Below are 6,000 nucleotides of genomic sequence, written 5' to 3'. Positions count from 1 at the left end.
GATTGGCAGGCAAGAAATAAAATTATTATTATTATTATTATTATTATTATTATTATTATTATTGAAGAGGAGAACTTTGGCAGGTTCTCTGTGTGCTCTCCTAAGAATTACTGAAATCTCTGATCAAATCTGACTCTTCACCTCAATTCTTCACATTGGCTGGCAGCATATTCAGAATGGGGTAATTGTGAGGTACAAACTCTAATCTGATGGATTGCTAAAACATGGGTGGCTTTTGTGATGGTGGAGGAGATGACTCATGGAGGAAGGCACAGCCGTAGCAATAAGGCCAGGACGCTTAGGAGTATTTGCACACTAACTTAGGAAGCCCCATTCAACTTTGTGGATTAACCTGAGTGGATATTAATTTATTTATAGGATTTCTACTCCATTTTTTCAGTACAGAATCCAAGTCAGCAGTTCTAGCTCTTCATCCACTGAAAATGATTGGATTTTCACAAAAATGTGCATTAATTGCTCATATTAAAGGAAATCAGTAAGGTTTAGAACAAAATAGTATAATAGAAGTATATCTGTGCCGATAGCATTTTATATACATAATATAATGTATGGGCGCGTCCTTTTCATTTAAGCGGGTTTTAATATGTTATTGCTTTCAGGGATGTGTACTTTAACTTTTGTTTGTCTTTTAATGATTTTGTACTTTTTAATGCAATGATTTTAACGATTTTAAAACATTATTGTTAGTTACTGGTTGATTTTTCTTGTGAGCCACCCTGGGTCCCACTCCAGGACAAAAGCAGCATATAAACAAACAAATAAATGATAATATTTACTGGGTTGTTGTAGGTTTTTTCGGGCTATATGGCCATGGTCTAGAGGCATTCTCTCCTGACGTTTCGCCTGCATCTATGGCAAGCATCCTCAGACCTCACCACCTCTGAGGATGCTTGCCATAGATGCAGGCGAAACGTCAGGAGAGAATGCCTCTAGACCATGGCCATATAGCCCGAAAAAAACCTACAACAATCCAGTGATTCTGGCCATGAAAGCCTTCGACAATACGTTAATATTTACTAATTTACATATCTACAAAGGGAGAGATAGATGTGTCTGTCTATTGTAATCAAACCAATGCAAGAATTTGTGGCGCCTTCAAAACTTATTTAAAGCTTTGTGCACCAGAACCTATTTCATCAGATTCATCATATATTGCTCTAATCCTGAATTGTCAGATGTATAAATACATGGATGGAGGGCTGGATAATTGGAGGGAGGGGAGGGAAGACCATGAAACAATGTTAACAATGAGATCAAAGGAGAAAGGGAAGCATGAAACACAGAGACTGTGTTAATTAGGTTGCAGCATAGAAGTATGTAAAATAATGACCAAATCAGTATTTATAAACATCCTGATACTGATAAGAAAGCACCTGCACTGTGATGAAATCTCTATAGGCTTGATCTGAGGCATAAGTACTTCTGGGAGAAGTATACAAAGAATTTAGCAGCTGGTAACAACTGAGCAGAAAACAAAACAAAAAAGCCTCAAAATGTTTTTCAGTCGCCACAGGTTTTCACTCGTTACACTTGTCTTTGTGTAATTCAGAACAACATATGTCCAATATGATCAGTTGCACCAACTCATTAAATGTCCTTTTATGAGAGAGGGGTCTGGTGGTCTTAGGTGCCCCTTTGGCAGAGAAGGCTGAAGATCTCTCTGTCTGACCTTCTCTTCCTTTCTGGAAACAGACAGCGAATCCTCACACCACAATCCCCCCTCTGCTGTGATTGGTCGGCCTCTCAGCCAAGGGGAGGGTTGTTTCTGAGACAAGTTCTGTGTGGCAAGTTTACTAGTTCCATCACCAGTTTGGTACAGGGTGCTGAGTGTTAGTGAACTATAACTCCCAGAATTCAAAAACACCCCCACCCCAACAGTATGCAAAGTTGGCCATGTAGGTAGTGTGCCAAGTTTGGTGCAGATCCATTGTGGGCTGAGTTTAGAATGCTCTTTGATTGCAGGCGAACTATAAATCCCAGCAACTACAACTCCCAAATGTCAAGGTCTATTTTCACCAATCTCCACCAGTGTTCACATTTGGGCATATTGAGGATTCATGCCAAGTTTGGTCCAATCCATCATTATTTGAGTCCACAGTACTATTGGGATGTAGGTGAATGACAACTCCAAAACTCAAGGTCAATGCCCACCAAACCCTTCAAGAATTTTCTGTTGGTCAGGGGGGTTCTGTTTGCCAAGTTTGGTTCAATTCCATCATTGGTGGAGTTCAGAATGCTCTTTGATTGTAGGTGAACTATAAATCCCAGCAGCTACAACTCCCAAATGACAAAATCAACCCCTCACCCCAACCCCACCAGCATTAAAATTTGAGCATATCGGGTATTTGTGCCAAATTTGGTCCAGTGAATGAAAATATATCCTGCATATCAGATATTTACATTATGATTCATAACAGTAGCAAAATTACAGTTATGAAGTAGCAATGAGGAACTGTATTTAGGGGTCGTGGCATTAGGAAGGTTGAGAAACACTGTCTTAGGGTCACTACACTGGAAATTGCTTGAAGACAATAACAATAAACAACAGCATTAGCTTAAATCCAGTAGAATGGACCCAGTCAATGAAATAGTGGGTCTTGTTAAGTCAGGACCAGTGAATAGCTCTAGGGCATTGCTTTTTAGAACCAAAGAAAGAAAGAAAGAGAGAGAGAGAGAGAAAGAGAACACAAGTAAGCAAGAAGAGGATCAATTTGTAGCTACCATAAAAAAGAGGAAATTTACTGTACATCCAGGTACAGCTCTGATATACTTTGGTTTTTGGAACACCTCAGGGCCACTTCATATTATCATTTCTGCATCATTTCTACAGAACACTCTTGTTATTTTGACATTTCATCAAACTGTCAAATAAGATATTTGGGTGAATGTGTGCTAAAACCTATAATTTAGAAATAACACTGAAAGTGTCCTTCAATTCATCCATCAACTGGTTAAAAAAAAAAAGACCTTGTCAAAAATTAGCTAGAAAAGATCGACGTTTTAGGCAGATTATATTTGTTATATGCTATCCTATGATGGAATTCACATATCATTCCCTGAATGTGAATCTATTTCCCATTTACCTTAGAAAATTTTGGAGTAGCTTTAAACATGGCTATTTTACATAAATTAGATCTAAGTATAGTTTCAGGCTCTTTGCAACAGAAGTGATTATCACTCTACTAGACATGCTGACAGATAAAACTAATAACTCTTGCAATAAAAGACTGAATATCTTTGACTAGAAGCATTTTTACTCTTCTTAGTAGCAGATGAGTCTGCAAGTATGTCAGATTTCCTGAATCACTGCTGGCCAGATGCCATAATTTATCTGGAAATGTTAACATCCCCCTCCCCTCCCCATTTAATCACTACCTGTCTGTTAAACAAGAGCAGAAAACCTCTTTCACCCTGAGGACCAACTTCAGTCTCAGTGAAATTCTTAGGGGTCACATTCTCAGGTTGGAAAGGGCCAAAGTCATATTTTATGCTAACATATTTTTTTTACATTCGGCCTTATCTTTCTGTAATCAGTGCTTTAACTCCACTTTAATTACCACCATAACACTTTTTTTTTTGGTGTCAGGAGCAACTTCAGAAACTGCAAGTTGCTTCTGGTGTGAGAGAACTGGCCATCTGCAAGGACGTTGCCCAGGGGATGCCCGGTTGTTTTGATGTGTTACCATCCTTGTAGGAGGCTTCTCTCATGTCCCTGCATAGGGAACTGGAGCTGACAGAGGGAGCTCATCCACACTGTCCCTGGATTTGTACCTCCAACGTGTCGGTCTTCAGTCCTGCTGGCAAAAGGGAAATCTTATGGAATTCTGAGATTTGAAGTTTGGTTAAGTGCTAGCGCTCTCTTGCTGAGAACTTTGAATAACTCTCCCCAAATTGCAAATTCCCATTGCAAATAACCATAGCAGTTAAAATGGAATCATAGTGCTTTAACTGTGTAGTGTGAAAGAGCCTAGTGGAAGAGATGTACATTTGGGGAGATTAAGATGTTGCTAAGCAGCTGCCCTTGGCCTCCAGGTTTTTCTGGAGATGGCACAAATCTGTTGCTTCAGGCCCAGCAATAGACATGTGGCACCACAGTTGTTTGTGTAAATGATGTTCGCCCTTTTAGGCAGTGAGGAACCAGTGAATGCACGCTAGTGGCCAAAGCTCATTCACTATCTACGCTAGGGCAGCTGACGTTCCTATGGTTAGGGAATACTACCCTAAAATAAAGCAGAGCATCCAAAAACAAACAGGATACAAAAGTTGAGCATTCAAGTCATTAGCGAGCAGAGCGGGAACTGCTGTGTGATGTGGCTGTAAAGTATTCAGAGCTTAGGAGGCAAATATGCAGAGTCCAATCTTTAAAAAAATACTAAAAGGTTTATTTATAATAAGAAGAAATAACAGTATTTCTTCTGAGTTATAAAGAACTAGGTTTGAGGTACTCTAACCCTCATCTCTTCTAAGGTTTCGAGAGAGGGAAAAACTCAATCACTATATCTCTCCTGACACACAAGCAGAGAGAGATCTCAAAGCACACAGCACATACTCTCCTTACTAAAGAGTAAGAAGGCAGAAGGCAGATTTAAAAAACTGGAATGAGAGCAGAAACAGAAAAGAGAGAAGAAAAAGATGCATTCCCAACTGTCATACAGGAGATATGGGGGAAAGGGAACCCTTAGCCTATACTAAGCTAACTAAACTGTTCCTCAACGAGGACCTGAGACTTGGGCAGCATGGGGTTGATTTCCAACACCTATCCTCCAGGGAAGAAGAGCCACTGCCACATGAAAGTGGTCACATGAAAGGGCTCTGGTGTGTTTAATGACTGGAATAGGGAATCCTAGCAGCTCTAACCTGCATAGTAAGCATCAGCCACTGCAATTCCTTCTACCACACAATTATAAAGGTACAGAAGTGCTGTCCCGTTTTCCATTTAGCCATCCTTTTGATTAGTACCTTCAGAGCTGGCAGGCATGTAGCCGGGGGGGGGGGGGGGGCTTGAGGGGCTTCAGCCCCCCCCCAAATTCTCAGGGTGGTCCGCGAGAAGGCCTTACTGGTACATTATTTAAACGGTTATGTTTATTCATATCATGATCTGATCACCATGCTCAATATATCCCATATGCATGGGGGTATTGGGATAATGATACAAAAAGTTTGCTAGGGTAGATCCTCAGCCCCCCTGAATCAAACTCAGCCCCCCCCCTCCCAGAATCAAAATCCTGGCTACGGGCCTGAGAGCTGGGACAGTGAAAACAGACAGCTTACATCAACATACTCAATCGTACATTGTAACAGCATGAAAAGGTGGAAATTGCTATTAATTGTTTGTGCTGACCACCTCTTTGTCAAACTTTTAAAACAATCCCAATATTTTAAACTCATGACTGTATTTTTTCTGCCTCTTGCCTTACTTCATGTGCTGTCTTTAATGCCATGAAGTTGAGACACTGGCAATTTTACTGGTGACTAACAGATTGATGTTTGCTTTGAAGTTGCCAACTGGAGGGCAAGCTTGTGCAGGGCAAGGAAGCAATCAAGTAGGTCAGGCTGCATTCCTTTAACTTGTCCTGGGAAGAAGGGAGGTGGAAAGGAAAGGGAGAAAGGGTGAGAGGTGGCTGACAGGGCTCAAGAATGGGGGCATATGTGAGGGGAGGGTGCTGAGGTCAAGCAGGGAGGAGAGGATTAGCCAGGACAATTGTCAAGGAATGCAGTGAGGAGTTCGCTGGAAGCAAAAAAAGGGGCTGCCATAACTATTTTTAAAGGGACTGGAAAACAAGATAAACTGCTGAAGGTGGAGAAGCAGAAGAAGTTAAGGCACTTCTGCTAAGATTTTGGTTAAGACTGGTTGGGAAAATGAGAGACTGCTCTTTGAGATATTTCCAATCCTTAAGTTTTAAAAAAACAAACCAGTGAGCATCATTTTGAGACATTAGCTTTTGATTTGGGATGCTCAGCACTTTAGTTGCAATGTAT

The sequence above is a fragment of the Anolis sagrei genome, chromosome 1 (assembly GCF_037176765.1).
Source record: "Anolis sagrei isolate rAnoSag1 chromosome 1, rAnoSag1.mat, whole genome shotgun sequence".
NCBI lineage: Eukaryota > Metazoa > Chordata > Lepidosauria > Squamata > Dactyloidae > Anolis > Anolis sagrei.
This window is presented reverse-complemented; position numbering follows the sequence as displayed.